Consider the following 18,411-nt stretch of genomic DNA (forward strand, 5'->3'; position numbering starts at 1 on the left):
AATTTTATAGATTTGTATACAAGAGGGTTGTTACCCTTCCCTTTATAGTTATGACAAGTAGTCATAACAGACTCTACTTTTAGGAGCTGAAGAGTTAGATTCTATGTGTGAAAATACCATTTGGAATCATTTAGATGCTCCAAGTGAAGAGTTCAGAGGTGGCTGAGAGGTGATTTGCCAATATTGTCATGAATAAAGGCAATGAGTTTAGTTTACCATTACTCCAGAGGTCACTTGATTCAGAAGTATGTTTAGGAACCCTGGAAGTTTTACATATTTAAGCGCTGATAATTATGCATCTGAAAATTCAGTGAAAAGGGCAATATTTATTTTTCATTATTTGTTGGTCTCCTGTTAAATATAGATTGACAGCTCAAACTTTTCCTAACATATCTCCTAGGGTTTGTACTGCTGCTCATCACCAAAACACCTGCATACCAACCACTAAGTAGATTGGCAAAGTGAGATATCTAGTGGACTTCACAGAATCTGTCCCAGTGGGCTAGCTTGCCTTTATTATATTCATTTCTTTCAATTATATTCAGCAGTAATGCAAGGAACCTACAGGCCTATATCCTGTCAGACATTAGCTTCAGCAAGTTAGCATAAGGCTTTAGGTCTATGAACTTTGAACAAATAAACTTTGCGCAGATACATGGCCCAATAAAAACCCCAAATACTGGGGAGCTGAAAATAGTGTTTAAGGGGAGTTTCTGACCACAGGAACAAGACCCAGCCAGAAGAGGTTCCTGGCAATGAACTGATGTACATGAGCTACATCCACAAGAGGGCCATGGTAACTAAATGATGTATATGTTAAGATCACTAATAAAGTAACCTATAGAAGGATATTTCAAAATAAAGTAAAGAGATACAAATAAGGAAAAAGGGAAATACCCCTGCTGATATGCATCACACATAGTGTCGTCAGCATATCATATTATAAAAGTGTCATCGCAGCCTAGGGGGGCGGTAAGAGAGAGAGATGTAGACCTTGGGAGGTGCCAGAATGATGTCCACTGGTGATGAGGAAGATTGTTCTGCAAGGGATGACGGGAGTATATGAGTGTGCAGGTGTACATTCTGTAGTATCTCTGTCTACCTTACTGAGTTGGGGTGTTCGTGACTGTGCTAACTGTATTAATAAACTATTTTTAATTGTAGAAGAGTTCCTATAGTTTGTTAGTGTTGCAACTGTGCACTTTGGGTTTCCCAACTATATAATAATTTGAATAACACTGGGCCTGATCTTGGGACGAGAACATGTCACTCCTCAAAGAAATAACTGGGGATTCTTAAGTAATCCATATAATTAATTTGTAATCTAAAGATTGGGCTATACTACCGAACCTGTTTTCAGGTCCCTCAGTCACAAACACCCCAGACTCTTTCCTTTTTACCATACGTAGATTTAATCACCAGTTTCAATTCCTACTAGACTATACCCCATGTGCCACACAACTTCTCTCCCAGTTCCCCCTCTGAGCTCCTCATGATTTGCTGTTCCTCCCAGATATATATCTACCCGTTACTGACCCAATTGTCTCATGAGCCCATCAATTAACACCAAGTGTCAGGAATCTTTATTAGGAATGTGCGGACTGACTCCAATCAAGACTTTAGCCTCCTCTGTGCTGTAGCAACTTCAGTGACCAGGGTGCTACAGCAGCTAACACTTCCTCACAGAATCTTTTGTTCTTCACCCTTCCTTTGTCATGGGTGCTTGAGGAGCAGAAACCATGCAATGGGCCTGTAGTGACCAAGGAAGAATGAGACTTAGAATGAAATTTGTTAGAATAATATTGGGGGGAATATATATATATATATAGAGAGAGAGAGAGTAAACACCACATTTGTAGAAACCTGGTTTGGCGCTTGAGAAATCCACAACCAGTAGAAAGGACTCCATTTGCAACAAATGATTCAACTAATTCTAATCTTCCCTCACTGATAATGGCACATTGCACTTAAGCATCTGTATTAGCCAGAATAGAGCATCATCCTCGAATTATTTTCAAAGGAAGACATGAAGACAGTGGAGATGCAGGACCTGTTTGCACTCTCTCACACTGGCACAAATCAGAAGTAACTCCAATGAAGTCAGTGGACTTGTGTAATGATGCTGCCTCTGGCGGAACACATTTGAGAGTATCAGTTCAGGACAAATTACTTAGAACAGGGCTGTTACAGCCCAAGGCTGGGTTTCCTTTACTATTAAGGAACACCAAACCAGCCAAACAGAGAGGAGTTTGGGGTCTCACCCTACTGGCTAACCAGAAGTCATACAAGCAATTCCTGTAGACACTCAAGTTTCCCAGTATCACCATCAGTGCTACTTGTTATGGGGAGGAATGGTTATGAAAACCAATTCCCCAGTATAAGAAAAATGGTTCTCCCGATCCCAAAGGACCAAGCCCCAGACCGAGGTCAATATACAAGTCAGGTCTTACCCACAAATCACACTGTTGCCAATCCTTTAGAATCTAAAATCTAAAGGTTTATTCATAAAAAGAAAGAAATATAAATGAGAACTAGAAATGGTTAAATGGAATCAATTACGTACAGTAATGGCAAAGTTCTTGGTTCAGGCTTGTAACAGTGATGGAATAAACAGCAGGTTCAAATCAAGTCTCTGAAGTACATCCACAGCTTGGATGGGTCATTCAGTCCTTTGTTCAGAGCTTCAGTGTAGCAAAGTTCCTCGAGAGGTAAAAAGCAGGATTGAAGGCAAAATGGAGGGGTTTCCAGGGCCTTTTATATTCTCTACCTTGTGGAAGGACACCCATTTGTTCTTACTGTGGAAAATCACAGCAGCAAGTTGGAGTTTGGAGTCACGTGGGCAAGTCACATGTCCATGCATGACTCAGTCCTTTAGAGGCCTACACCATTGTTTACATGTTAGTTGGAACATTCCCAGGAAAGCTCAGATGTGGATTGGCATCTCCCAAAGTTCATGGTCAGTTAAGTGTTTCTTGACTGGGCACTTACTGAGAATAGTCCTTTCTCAAGAAGCTGACCAAATGTTTCACTGAGGCTACTTGTATCTCGATGTGTTTTGATTCTAAGTATGAGCCAATACTCATAACTTCAACTACAAAAATGATACACACATACAGATAGCATAATCATAACCATCAAATCATAACCTTTTTATAGACACCTCACACGACAACCTTTGTACAATATTTGCTGCAAATATATAACAGTGGTTGCAACAATGATCTATACGGTCATAGTTTATGTCAACGTCACAACTTGCACTGCTATCAGATTGGTGGGAGAAGAGAATCCCTCCTGAAGAGATAGGTGATGGATTTTTTTTCATTGGAACAGGTTCTCAAAGGCAGGATAAGATACCACTGAGAAAATGCTGTGCTGGAGCCAGGGAAGAGATTTTAGGGGAAGGGTAATTTAAACAAATTATGTATGTGTGCGCGCACATGTGCCTATAAATATATATCCCAGTTGGGGATTGGGAATATTTTCTGAGTATAAACACCTTTAACAATGGGAGTAGAGACTATTTGAAACTATTCCAGAACTACATAAATTAGAATCTAACGGAAGAAAATGACAAATCTCATCCTGAGAACTTTTCCCACGCATAATGACAAATGATTAGTTTCAAGTGACAGTGCGGGCTGTTTGGCTTTGGGTTTTGGAAGCCATTTGACTGAGGTAGCACGTATCTGCCTTTCTCCTAAAGTGGCTGTAATGATGACCTGAATACATGCAACTTATATATTTCTCATACATTGGTCTTATGTCATGGTTCTCACTTGTGACCTTACAGCGAGGCACATATGCCAGAAGGCCAGTACCGGATCGGCGGGTAGTGATCTATCTGTCGGGGATCGATTTATCGCGTGCAGTGTAGATGCAATAAATTGATCCTCGATCTCTCTTCCGTCAACTGCTGAACTCCAGCTCTGCGAGAAGCAGAAGCAAAGTTGATGGGGGAGCCATAGCTTGTCACGAGGACGCGAAGTAAGTAATTTTAATTCAATCTAAGATACGTCGACTTCGGCTATGCTATTCTTGTAGCTGAAGTTGCGTAGCTTAGATCGATTTCCCCCCACCCAGTGTAGACCAGGCCTAAGAGTAGACATGGGAGCCAGAGCAGCTCAAGAAGCTTCTGCTGGTAGATCTTCATGTCCCTTTGCTTTTGGCAAGCTCCCCCAGATGATTATCTGTTACTTCAGTGGTTTTCAAACATTTTAGGCTGCGTCCCCCTTTCCAAATAATGTTTACTGTGTACCCCCATTTGAGATAGGCAGAGGTGATGCGTGCCTCCTCCCCAGATTTCAGCCTTCCATTCATCAACAGCTCTAGAGATTTTCAGCTGTGGGGTGCACCCCCCTCAGCAGGGAGCGGAGGAACTCTTGGGGGGGTGGAGTGGCAGATGCCACGCAGCTCAGAGAGGGAGCGCCACCTCCACCCCCTGACTCACTTCAGCAGGCCACCTCGCCTGCCTGGGTTGAGGAGGGGAAGGGGGAAGGAGGGGTTGCACAGCCAAAAATTGTAACTCAAGTGAGCTGAGCTGTTTGCCCTCCTGAAAGTTCCTCTACATCCCCTATAGGGGCACGCACCATGGTTTGAAAACTTCTGTATGAAATAAAATACGTTGTCTACCACTACAGCATTTTTCTTATGGACCCCCTGATGAGAGCCCATGTACCCCAGTTTGAAGATCACTGTCTTACTTGAATCTGACATAGTTAATTTGAGAGATCAAGACTGGAATTTCCCATCATCTATTGTGACCCAATCTAACTCCTTTGAAATTTGGTGGAATTTTGATCCAATCCAATTCCTTTGGACCTAGTCCGTATTCCTTGAAACTATAAAGTGGACAAGTGAGAACTCAACCCCTCTACAGCACAGTCCAGACTTGTATTCTATTCCCTGAACTTGGCCTCCCCTTGCTTTGAAATTATTAATAAGCCTGAGAAGCATTTTGAGTCATGTGCAGGGCCGGCTCCAGGTTTTTTGCTGCCCCAAGCTTTTTAAAAAAATAAAGCCGTTGTGCTGCCTCTTGAAAAGTGCTGCCCCAAGCACATGGAATGCTGATGCCTAGAGCCGGCCTTGGTCATGTATCACAACCAACCAACCTACGGATCTGTCTTTGCTTCAGAATTCCATTCTCCAGTATTGCCACAACCACTAGCTCTTTAACTGCTTTAGGCTTATCTGACTGGCACGCATCACTCATACTGCAGATAGGGATCAGCAAATATTTTAGTAATCAGATGTTAACCTGGTGCATATTCACTCGTAAAAACTTTGTTAACATGGCAATAAGAATGCAGGTACTTAGTGTGTTCGGCTCTGCATGCCCTTCCAGACTATGAGAGCTTAATTCCCAAAACTCAAATGATGAAAAACCCAGAAATGTGCAGGTAAGGTGACACCACTCCCACACAACCTTTACTCTGCCCTTTCTAATAAACAGATCCTCAGGAAGATCACTGTGTCTTAACCCTCTCTCAGTCCCTTTGTCCAGGGTGATCTCTGCCACCACCAAGTACTCCCCAGATCAATGGTGCTGCATGGACCACTGTGAGGATCCACTGTGCTGTGTCAATAAGATTTGGAATTGTGGGGAGCACAGAGAAATTAGCAGATTTTGTTACTGAGGGATAAAATATAGTTATACTCTGAATTTCTCAGGTACTATTACAGTCCCCATGGGGACCGGGCCCATGTTGGGTGGTAAGTGTCACCTTAACGCTGTGTATTTTGGATATTAAACCCTCACGGAGTGGAAGGGCATGGGAACTGCTGAGTATCTGCAACCTGAACTTCATGCTAACAAAAGCTTTTGCATGTGAATTCAAACATCAGGCCATGGCTACACTGGCGCTTTACAGCGCTGCAACTTTCACACTCAGGGGTGTGAAAAAAACACCCCCCTGAGCGCTGCAAGATACCGCGCTGTAAAGCCTCAGAGGATGTGGAGTACGTGCAGCACTGGGAGAGTTCTCTGCGACCACACTGGGAGAGCTCTCTGCGACCACACTCGAAACTTCAAAGCGCTGCCGCGGCCGCACTGCCGCAGCAGCACTTTGAAGTGCAAGTGTAGCCATACCCTCAGTTGTCATGGGGTATTTGGCAGGGAGGGGATGTGGACCCATTGATTTGGATCTTGACTGAGACCACCAACTCAGCTGACATAGGTCACTGAGCAACCTTCACAGGGGAATGACTTTCTAATCTCTACTAACGAGCCACATTTGAACTGATGATTTATGTCCCTGGGCCATCCAGTCCCTGTCATCTGTACAGTTCATGTTCTAAGATGCCTTAGAGGTGCATGGATCAGCATTCACATTGCACTCCCTGTCAGTACCCTGCCCAGACCAGGGAAGCTAATGATCCAACCAGCAGACCAAATCTGGTGGTGAATCCTGGTCACGTGCCCCCCCCGAGGCATGTTGTGCATATGCTAAGAAGTTGTTTCCTTAGCTCTTCAGCATCTTACTTGCATCTCTCTCTTTTGAATTCCTATAAAATTTCCCCCAGAGGGTGGGGCAGGAGTCAGTGAGCCTGAATCTCTTCTCATTCTGGTTTTACAGCAGTATAACTCCATTGACTTCAGTGCAATTGCTGCTGATTTGCTTCATTGTAATCAGATAGGTAATCACCCCCAATGAATCTACCTTAAGAGCCCTCTATGTAATTATGTGGCAAAATCCTACAAAATGTAACCCTTGCTATTGGCCAGAAGATATTTATTAAACTGTACTTAACAGCAGAGTCTTAAAGGCATAGATGGCTTGTGAAGGTCAGCTCATAAATATTACGGTCCATAATGATTCCAAAGTGCATGTTTGTTTGCCTCAGTTTGTGGAGTAACACTTAAACAATAAGAGCCCGTAAAAGCTGCAGAAGTATTTATTGTATTTGTTACCATTTGTACAAACAGAGGGGTTTGAATCTGAAAAGTGCTTGCCTAGTGCACTGGGGTAAGTTTTGGCAAGGAAGTGCCTGCACTGTGTAGGAGCTTTGTGAGAACCAGGCAGCACACTGAGAATTATAAGCTCAGCTAGAGCAAGGTGTAAGGACTCTGACAGTTGATTCTGGCATTTTGTGCACTGAATATTCTGACACTGGCTGGCAATTTAACAGGCGAGTAATAATACACCGTGGGGTTCCCACGGAAGACAAGCTGCTGCCCTGACACTGTGCGAGTCAGGTTAAAACGCTCATCACGCAGCATTCAGAGCTGTTCCTACCATCAAGCTGTGAAACAGAACTTACCTTTTAGCTGCAAATATTTGCCAGATGGTTTCAGTGTATGTGAAGTCCTTGGTCCTCTCGTGTGGTTCAAGTGCCAGATTTCTATGGACTATCTAGATTATGCTAATATAGTTGGGCTTTTAGTTCATTAGAGAAAAAGCTAAAGAACTGCCTGTGCTGCACACAGGAGTCAGTCCGGGCCTTCTGGCCTAATACCAATTCACTTGTTTTGTGCTTTGCAAGTGAAACGTCTTCTCTCCCCATTTCCAGCTATGAGTCCAGAAGTCCTGAAAATAGTGTGGGTACAGAGTACAGGTAATGGACGACTCTACCACCAAACCCTCCACCAAGGTATCCCAGCATTGACCAAGAGATGCCAGCTGAGAGGGTGAGTCAAGCTCCCTTAATCTTTCTTCTAAAACTGCCCCCAAGAATATGTAGTAAATTTGTGATCTTGGGGGACAGAAATATCTTTTCAGTGGCATCAGGACTGAGACAAATTGACTTCATTAAGGCCACTAAACAGCCTTCAGATGGAAATGACTGTTTGGCCCACCTTGTGCCTTTGGTCCCAGGATTGGAGGGATTGGGAATAGGAGGGGCAGAATAAAATTTTCCTTTGGGCATCTTAACTGAGAATTTCCCAACTAATGGAGAAAGGAGGGTTGACTCTTAACCTTAATTTGTTTCAGTGACATATTTGATGGTGCTCAAGCTGTTCTGTAATAACATTAACGCTCTATGTTGACCTGGTTATTGGTTATATATGTTTTCTGTGTAAACAAGTTGATTTAGTTTAATAGGAAAGATTTTTCAGGGAAAAATAGCAGGAAGGGAAATAATATCTTTTTTTTTTTAAATGAGATTACAAGTTTGGTTGATAAGGGTAATAGTGTTGATGTAATAGACTTCTGTAAGCCATTTTTGGCATGGAACTGTATGACTTTGTGTTTAGAAAAAAACCCAGAATGATATAAAATTAACACGGTGCACATTAAATAGCTGACCGATAAGTTATCAAAATGTAATTGTAAATGGGAAATCATCATTGAACAGGTATTTTTCTAGTGAGGTTCATCAGGGATTGGTTCTTGGCTCTGTGCTATTTAACATTTTTATCAATGACTGAGAAGAAAACACAAAATCCTCACTGATAAAGTTTGCAGATGACACACAAATTGGAGGACTGGTAAATAATGAAGAGGACTGGTCACTGAAAGAGAGCTCTTGATTGCTTGGCAAACCAGACAAAAGCAAACAATCTATGTTTGAATATAGCTAAATGTAAGCGTATATGTCAAGGAACAATGAATGCAGGCCATACTCACTTAAAAAAATAGAGATATACCTATTTCATAGAGCTGGAAGGGACCCTGAAAGGTCATCAAGTCGAGCCCCCTGACTTCACTAGCAGAACCCAGTACTGATTTTGGTGCAGATCCCCAGGTGGCCCTCTCAAGGATTAACTCACAACCCTGGGTTTAGTAGGCCAATCCTCAAGCCACTGAGCTATCCATCCCCCCTTCCTTCCCTCTTGTAGCATGGAGAACCACATCCTGAGAAGAAGTGACTGGAAAAGATTTTGGGGTCAGAGTGGATAATCAGCTGAACATGAGCTCCCAGTATGACACTGTTGCTAAAAGGGCTAATGTAATCCTTGGTTGCCTACAACAGGGGAACCTCAGATAGCTGGAGAGAAGTTATTTTACCCTCTGTATATGGCACCAGTGTGACCACTACTGGAATACCGTGTTCACAATTCAAGAAGGATGTTGATAAATTGGAGAGCATTCAGAGAAAAACCATAATTTAAAAATGATTGATTAAATTAAATTAAATGACTTAAATTAAAAACTCTAATTACAAAAAGAGAAAACCCGCCTTACAATGATAGACTCAAGGAGCTCAATCTATTTTGCTTAACAAAGAGAAGGTTAAGAGGTTCCTTGATTACAGTTTGATTCGATAATGGGCTGTTCAGGCTTGCAGAGACAAGTATAATCTGATCCAATGGTTGGAAGCTGAAGCTAAAGTTGGACTGGAAATCAGGCATACATTTTTAACGAGAGTAATTAACCATTGGAACAATTTACCAAGGTTGATGGCTGATCATTGACAATTTTTTAAGTCAAGATTGCATGCTTTATTAAAGACACACTCTAGGAATTATTTTGGAGATGTTCCGTGTCCTGTGTTACGCAGGACAGACTAGATCAGATGGTCCCTTCTGGCCTTGGAATCTCTGAATGTCTCAAGACAAGTCACCCCTCAGTAAACACTTAAGAGTTAAGAGACAATGTCTGAACTATGAGCTTTGAAAATTCTCTACTTCCTGCTCCAGCCAACTTAGAGAACTAGTTTTGATGAGCAAGGCCGAAGCCCAGCTCACAAGACCAATGGAATTCTGGCTGTATTAAAAGGGACTCTCTCTCAAGAGATTGGGAGATATTTTGGGGAATTGGACTAAGATGTAGCCACCTGCTGAGGTGTCTGGAAAAAGTTTGGCCTGTCTAGATTGCCACCAGGGAATGTCAGGGCTTTAGGTAACATAGACATGAATGTAGCCTGCATATTGTTAATCCTCTTTCTCTAATGCTTTTTCTTACTGTTAAAATGAACAGTACTTTGGTTTCAAGAAGGCTGTCTGGTCACTGCACAACACTGGTTGCAGGCTCCCAAAGGGAAGAATCACTGTAATCTGAATTCTCTTGAACCTGTGGGGCAAGCACGATTGATCAACAGGGTGCTGGAGCCCAAGGTGCTGGCCGCAGTCCAGCACTAAGAGCAGCAGACTGGTGGAATTCCATCCGATGCTAGGTAAAGGGGTGACACCTGAGGGGGTGCCTTCAGAGAGACCACAAAGGGGACAGAGGTGCAGCTGGGCCTGTAACTGAGGCACTGTATTTGCTGTGGCTGACTCTAGTGTCCTCAAAAGAAATCAAGGCTGATTTCAAAGGCAGGTTCAGAACCAAAATACCTTGATTATAAATAGCTTTGCAATGTGCTTCAGAGTGACTGGGGGGAAAAAAAAGACATAGGGCTTGGCTACACTGGCACTTTACAGCGCTGCAACTTTCGCGCTCAGGGGTGTGAAAAAACACCCCCCTGAGTGCTGCAAGATAGTGTAATCAGTGCTGCAGCGCTGGGAGCGCAGGTCCCAGCGCTGCAAGCTACACTCGTAGAGGATGTGGAGTACGTGCAGTGCTGGGAGAGCTCTCTCCCAGCGCTGGCACTCTGACCACACTCACATTTCAAAGCGCTGCCGCGGCAGCGCTTTGAAATTTAAAGTATAGCCATACCCATAGTCCCTGCTCTGAAGAGCTTTCAACCTAAATTAGATAAACTTAGAATATGATAAAGAAGATAAGGAAACAAAGTAGAGAAAGCACAGAAATAATACTCAGTGTGTAGGTATTACTTTTCTTGCATTTGCTTACATGTTAGAGGTTATTTTTCCTATAGCTCATCCCTCCATTTGAGCATCACAACTTCCTCTAGTTTATTTTAGCTAGACACATGGAAAGAGGTTTCCACTGTCTATATTACGGAAACCACAACAGGAAAATAAGGATTAACAAGCTCCATCTTCAGGTGCATCTGAGATCTGGCCCCATCTGAGGGCTGAGAAGAGGTGGCAGAGGTACAGTTATGCCACGTTTCCACACCTTGCTAGCCTGGTCTTCTTTAGTCTCTGTTATATATTAGAGCAGCTAGAGCGCTATGTCAATTAGAGTCATTCAGTTGGCCCAGGATCAGGTGGAACTCTGTGCATTTTGGTCCCACCTCCTGGTTTTCCCGTCATGCCACCTACATGCCCTCATCCTGCAGGAATTCTCAATTGCTTGCTTAAGGCAGTTTAGAGTCCTTTTTGTGCTGCTGTTGCAGGGCAAGATTAAGTCCAATGACTCCATAATTGTCTATTCATCCTTGTTTTCCCGTGACAATTATATCGGTACAGATTGGAGGGAACTGGATAACACATTGTAGAGCATGGTGGGGTATGTGAAAGAGCACTGCTAATGATCTGAGAATGGGAATCCCCAAATGCTTGCTGCTGCTTTCTTTCCCTTTTTTTCCTTCCTCCCAGTCTTCTCTATCTGTGTACAGTTGCTGGGATCCAGTAGCTCATCAATGAGGTCAAGCACTCCTGTTGAAGCTATTACCCAAAGTAGGATTTTGTATCCCTTCAAAAACAAGTGTGCAGCAATTACAAAGGAGCAAAAGGACTTTGGCTTAGAACCAGACCATATTTGCAGATATCTTACCTGCACTGATACATAATTTCTCCTGGGGGAATTTTGCATCACTGCATGTGCACAGAATTCATGGCCTCTGCAAATTTTTTTGCATACCTGCAGAAAAATGACTTCTGATGGGGAAGCAAACGGAAACTGCAAGACCGGTCATGTGTCTACTCCCTGGCAGTGCAGACTGGTTGGCTTGGGCACGCAGAGCAGCCAGTAGAGATGTAAATCACCACCTGAGAGGGGTCTTGGTAGTCATGTGTGTGAGAGAGAGACATTCTGTCCCTCTTGCTCGCTATTGCAGCATGCTCGGCGTGGAGAGGTAGGGCTTTGGGGGTATTTCTGAAGAGGTAGGCATGGGACAGGCTCTGTTCCCTCAGGCAGAGGAGAATGCAGCAGCCCGCCTCCTTAGTGAATTATTACCATTGTTGTTAGTGAATTCCCACAGGAGTATAAAACAGGTGTAAAAATTTTAAGTCTCCTTTACATTGCCAGAGTGGTGTAAAGGAGCCTCATGGTAAAGGACAATATGGCCTTATAAATGTTTATGGTGCTTTAGTGATTAGAACTGGTCTAAATTTTTGGACTGAAAACATTTCCTGTCAAAATGTGCTCCATGAACTATTTGCGACTGAGTTTTTTGGAGATGGTCAGTACCCAGTATAAATTGTGAGTTTGAGTCCCCAACCCTCATTTGCTCTTCAAAAGCCTATGATGTAACACTGAGCATATGGCTGCATATATTTGTTGACTAATAATTAGAAGTAAAAGGTCAATACTAGCTACATTACTATTAGACAGAGGGGGTTTGGTGATTTCCTCCATTGCTCCCAACTCCCATTCTCCATCCACTGTATTGTAGTTTAAATAAATTACCAAAATAATTGAAACTAGCTGGATTATATTGCATTATTTTGACCAAAAAATGCAGAATTTTAAAATATTGTGCACAGAATTTTTATTTTTTTGGTGCAGAATTCCCACAGGAGTAACATAATGGCTTTTCTTAGCCTAGCATTTTGAGGTTATAATTAGTGATTTTCGTCCTTGCAGATTAATGCCTTGATTCATAGCTTTTATCATTCTGTTCTATTTACAAAGCAAGCTGATGGTATTCTTTTTAAAACTGCTGTTTTATTATGGCATTTACTGATCTTTGGTCTAAATCCTTAATCTGATTAAACATCGACCCTGTTGCACTAAGTAACAAATTACCATGCAAGCTGAAATAACTCACATGTTACTGAACTATGCAAATAGGCTCATGGACTCTCTGCAGTGGGCTCTATTTACAGGGCTGCCATCTTTAGGGAAAAACAAATCTTAAAATGTTGACGTGTCTTTCGCTGGGGAGAAGGGGCTTACACTGTCTGCTCTGGAGGGTGAATGCATCTTCTTAACCACACAATAATGCCAATATGCCTGCCACTTCCACCATTTCTCAACTGCAACCTGAATGGACCACCCATCCCTAGGGTTATAAGGGAGTTCAGACCTTCATCGTCCATTTAATCTGTGACCTTTTTGCTGAGATTGCCAATGAAGATGCTAATTCTTCTGTAACGTGATGGCAGCTTTTGTGATGCAGACCTCTAGCCGCAATAACTGAACTGAGAAAAAAACAAAGCAACCCACCCCAAACACCGCCATTCAGTTCATACAGACCACTGCACAAACCAGCTGAGTTAGGAAGGATTCAATCACTTCCAGCCTGGTTCAGATCTGAAGTAGCAACCTAGAGGTGAAAGGATTTGCACCTCTTAGTGAGTCAGTTAACTGCAGGGCTGGCATCAAATCAGGCTGAAACTTCCCAACCCACAAAGCCTCAGCAGGTAAGGCCCACACTCTGCAAAGAGTTTTGAGAGATTTGTAGCTGAGAGGGCAGTGAGATCTTTTCCCTTTCATCTTGCACTGCTGATGGAGAGGATCTGTAAGATTGTGTTCTGCTGGCAGACCAGGGACATGGAGAAGATGGAGTCTGGTACATTCCTTTGCTGAGTGGAAGATCATTATGGGTGTTTTTATTATAGTAGCATTTGGAGTCTCTAACCCAGTGGTTCTCAAACTTTTGTACTGGTGACTCCTTTCACATAGCAAGCCTCTGAGTGTGACCCCTCCCTTATAAATTAAAAACACTTGTAAATATATTTAACACCATTATAAATGCTGGATGCAAAGTGGAGTTTGGGGTGCAGGCTGACAACTCACAACCCCCCATATAATAACCTTGCGACATCCTGAGGGGTCTCGACTCCAAGTTTGCGAATCTCTGCCCTAACCCCATTGCGCTAAGCGCTCTACAAACACATAGTAAGAGACAGTCACTGAGCTTATGTTCCAGGTAGACACAGGAGAGGAGAGGATGGAAGCACAGAAAGGGGAAGTGACTTGCCCAGGTGTCATAAACAGATAGCTAAGGGTTAACGTCTCTTTCAGCTGGAAAGAAGTATCTGAACCACCTGACCAGAGGACCAATCAGGAAACAGGATTTTTTTCAACTCTGGGTGGAGGGAATTTTGTATCTGAGTTTTTGTCTGTCTGCCTGCTTTTCTCTCAGCTTTGAGAAGTGATTTCTGTTTTTCCTCTCTTGGTTTTCACACCTCAACTGCTAGAACAGGGCCTCATCCTCCCTGATTGAACTGACCTCGTTATCTCTAGCTTGCTTGCTAGCATATACATACCTGCCCCTGGAAATTTCCATTACATGCATCTGAGGAAGTGGGTATTCACCCATGAAAGCTCATGCTCCAAAACGTCTGTTAGTCTATAAGGTGCCACAGGATTCTTTGCTGCTTTTACATTAGCTATTAGTGGCATAGGGCCTTTGACACATCTAACCCTCAGAGAAGAGTGGTGCATCCCACCGCTGCCACCATGTCATAACTTTAGTCCCAGATTTGGACCTTAGCGTCCAAAATATGGGGGTTAGCATGAAAACCTCCAAGCTTAGTTACCAGCTTGGAGTTGGTACTGCTGCCACCACCCAAAAAATTAGAGTGTTTTGGGGCACTCTGGTCCCCCTGAAAAACCTTCCCTGGGGACCCCAAGACCCAAATCCCTTGAGTCTCACAACAAAGGGAAATAATCCTTTTCCCCTTCCCCCCCGTCCAGGTGCTCCTGGAGAGATACACAGACACAAGCTCTGCGAATCCAAACAGAGTGACTCCCCCTCTCCGTTCCCAGTCCTGGAAACCAGAATCACCGAGTCAATCTCCCTTCCCCCCCCCCCAACCCAGAGGGTATGCAAAGTCAGGCGAACAAATCCAACACACACAGATCTCCCTCTGATTCCTTCCTCCCACCAATTCCCTGGTAAGTACAGACTCAACTTCCCTGAAGTTTCCCAGTAAAGAAAACTTCAACAGGTCTTAAAAGAAAGCTTTATATAAGAAAGAAAGAAAAATACATACAAATAGTCTCTCTGCATTAAGGTGACAAATACAGGGTCAATTGCTTAAAAGAATATTGAATAAACAGCCTTATTCAAAAAGAATACAAATCAAAGCACTCCAGCACTATATTCATGTAAATACAAAAGAAACAAACTCTTTGGTACTCACAACTTGAAAACAAAAGATTAGAAAGCAGAATTACTTCTCCAAAGCTCAGAGAAAGCAGGCAGACAAAAAACAAAGAATCAGACACAAACTTCCCTCCACCCAAAGTTGGAAAAAAATCCTGTTTCCTAATTGGTCCTCTGGTCAGGTGCTTCAGGTGAAAGAGACATTAACCCTTAGCTATCTGTTTATGACAGGTGCATAGATAAAGATAGATATAAACAATAGCCAATTCATTCCATTAGTATTTATTTAGTATTTGCATGAGAGTAGAGCCCCAGACCACAACCAATTGTGCTAGGTGTTGTACAAACATAGAAACACAAATAAAAGGCAGGCCCTGCTCACAATCTAAATAGGGACTAGATGTGGCAGATTGGTGTTGAATATAATTAGGGTGACCAGAAGTCCCGTTTTTAAAGCGACAGTCCTATTCTTTGGGACTTTTTTTTTTAAATATAGGTGCCTATTACCCTCCACGCTCGTCCTCTTTTTTCACAGTTGCTATCTGGTAACTCTAATTATAATTGGGGGTGGAAATGGGGGAAGAAAAGGAGAAAGTAACAGAAATACAAGGTTTCATATATTACAATTTGGAGGTTTCAGTGGATTTTGTTCTTTTTTAACTAAGGTAAGTGAACAAGAGATATTACTTGAATTACTACTAGGCCACATCTAGCCAGTTGCAATGTGGCCCATTAAACGCTCCCCTAGTTTGGGAGTAGGACATGCATACTGGGCCATGGAGAGGGCTTCTGGTTTTTGGTTTGTGTTTATTTTTTGGCAACTTTTGTGCCTTTCATCTCCTTCAAAAATGGACTTTTATTGGTTTACTTCACTGCTGACTGCATAAATATCAGTAAAAACCGGTTGTTTCATTAGCAATGAAATAGACATTTTTTTTCAAACACCCATATAAAAGCTTTTTAAGGCACTTTCAAATAGTATTGGTTTCCTATGGGCCCAATTCTCTCCTACCCTGGACACTGTGTCTTAATTCACAACATCTGCAAAAGGAGTGCAAAATGACACCAAACCACATGGTAGCATTTTTAACCCACTTTGCACTTGTGTAAATAACTACACAAGATGCAGAGCAGTAGTGAATCAAGCCCTATTCATAATGTGTAACTTGCACACAGAAACTGCTTACGAAGCTGCTGTTTTGTTTGATCCGAAACTGAACCATGGAGACAATTATCAGGAAAAGGTACTGGCCGGAATGTACTGCAGGCATTCGGAACAAGGTGTGAATTCCACTTAAAGTCCCTGTAAAGGAAACTTGCCATCTTCCATTTTTCTTTCCCCTAGTAGAACGCTCCAGATCTTTTATAATTGTTATCCATGTAATATTTTTATCTAATAATTCCTTATCTATAGACCATTCACTACAACATTTTAGTAATTGAAATTCTATGCTTCAATGGTAAGTTCGATATGAAGTGCAGGTCATAGGCTATTTGTTTTTTTTCCTGTTTAACCCCGAGAATCAGATGTCCAGCGTACATAGTCACAATTCAAATTTGCTTTCTATGCATATTGTCCAATATTCACTGAAATTTGCTGTTTTCATGAACTTTCCTGACAATAAACTGGGTTGCTAGAATATTCCTGGCATGTGAGCCCAAAAGGAGCATGAATGCAGTCAAAGAGCATTTGTTTAAAAATGTGAGTGCATGTTTGTAGAATTTTTGGGCAGTATTCACCCAGCTCTCATTTTCAACAGTTTGGTAAGAAGAAGAAATTATGTTCTGTATTTTATGTTCTGTATTTTATTTTATGTAATTATGTTTTATATTTTAAGACAGAAAATGGAGGTTGATAGCTTTTATTGCAAAACCAAATATCAGTACAATCACTCTTCCCTCCAAGTTGTTAGTGTCAGGTATCTCCTAGCCAAATAGTTCCGGGTAAGCAAGCATTCAGCTACCTCAGGAGAGTCTTTTTTTTTGCTCTCGGCTGCCTTTGTCATGCAGGGCTTCTCTGAACAGGGATGTTCAGGAATGTTAAGATGAATTAACTGAAGGTGTGAAGTTAAAGTGCATTAACCCCTTAGGCCATGGCTACACTGGAGAGTTGCAGCGCTGCAACTTAGTAACTGTCCTCACCTGCAAGGCACATCCAGTGCTGCAACTCCCTGGCTGCAGTGCTGGCTGTACACCTGGTCTGCTTGGGATATAACGATTACAGCGCTGGTGTTGCAGCGTTACTCCGCAGGTGTGGCCACCGAAAGCGCTGTAATTGGCCTCCAGGGTATTAGGAGGTATCCCAGAATGCCTGCTCACAACAAACCGGAAGACCGGGCTCCCCGGAGCTGCTTATCTAAAAACCAAACACAGCTCCTGTTTGCTGGAGAAGAGGCAGGGGAATTGCTTTGGAATGTTCACAGCTGTTTGCTTGAGTAGAGAAGCCACAGGGCGGAGGGGAGAGGGGAGTCCGTGTTGGAGCTCAGAGTGCATAATTTGCATTTAGTGAATAAGAGAGGGGTGGGGGAAGGGCTCGAAACTTTTTAAATGATTGCAGGTTGGTGATGTGTGTGTTCCAGTCCTTCAAACTTGCAAGGCAGGGAGGTGACAGCTCCAAAAATCCACTCTCTCTCTCTCCCCCTCATGCTCCCCCTCTCCCCCTCTTTTGAAAAGCACGTTGCAGCCACTTGAACCCTGGGATAGCTGCCCACAATGCACCACTCCCAACAGTGCTGCAAATGCTGCAAATGTGGCCACACTGCAGCGCTGGTAGCTGTCAGTGTGGCCACACTGCAGCGCTGTCCCTACACAACTGTACGAAGACAGCTGTAACTCCCAGCGCTGCATACCTCCAAGTGTAGCCATACCCTTAGTCAGTTGCTCTTCTTCAGAAGCAAAGTGGCCAAATTAGTTTGCTTTAGGTTAATGCCCTTTGAAGGATTAATGTGCTTAGTCACTGTGTGCCTCAGTCTTCCCCATCTGTAAAATGAGGATAATAGCACTTTTCTACTACAAAGAGGTGTTGTGAAGATATGCACATTGAAGATTATTACGGTAATGGGGGCCATATATGTACCTTAGGTAGGTAGTATTGGACAATTTTCTGTTAAGGAGCACTTTTTGGCCAATCCTTAGCTGGTGTACATTGGCATCAATCCACAGTGAAGCACCAGCTGAGGCAGACCTGGCCCTGTATGCTGACACAGGATAACAAGTAGTTGCAACTTCCAAATGACTATAATTATTTATCTGTTTATGTTTATGCAACCCATGGGTGAGTGTGTGTTACAGGACCCTTGCTGTGCTCCGCCACAGAGGATGTGAATAGTTACATCATCCTGCTAGAGAACTTTTGGCTCTTTAGCTGTAGCAGCTCATGTGTTTAGCACTGGAGGAGCCAGGTTC

The 18,411-nt window shown here is 42.9% G+C and overlaps 1 protein-coding gene across 7 annotated transcripts in view; it reads left to right on the forward strand.

Moving 5' to 3' along the window:
• Positions 1–18,411, forward strand: part of HTR4 (5-hydroxytryptamine receptor 4) — a 230,268-nt gene that overhangs the window by 39,188 nt on the left and 172,669 nt on the right. For 6 of the 7 annotated variants that reach the window (XM_030573399.1, XM_030573396.1, XM_030573400.1 and 3 more), the window contains exon 2: positions 7,510–7,627. The exons of the other annotated variant lie outside the window; for it this stretch is intronic. The gene's annotated coding sequence lies outside the window, so the exon portion shown is untranslated. The remainder of the gene's footprint in view (positions 1–7,509; positions 7,628–18,411) is intronic. 7 annotated transcript variants of the gene reach the window in all.

This window comes from Gopherus evgoodei, chromosome 8 (genome assembly GCF_007399415.2).
Source record: "Gopherus evgoodei ecotype Sinaloan lineage chromosome 8, rGopEvg1_v1.p, whole genome shotgun sequence".
NCBI classification, from domain to species: domain Eukaryota; kingdom Metazoa; phylum Chordata; order Testudines; family Testudinidae; genus Gopherus; species Gopherus evgoodei.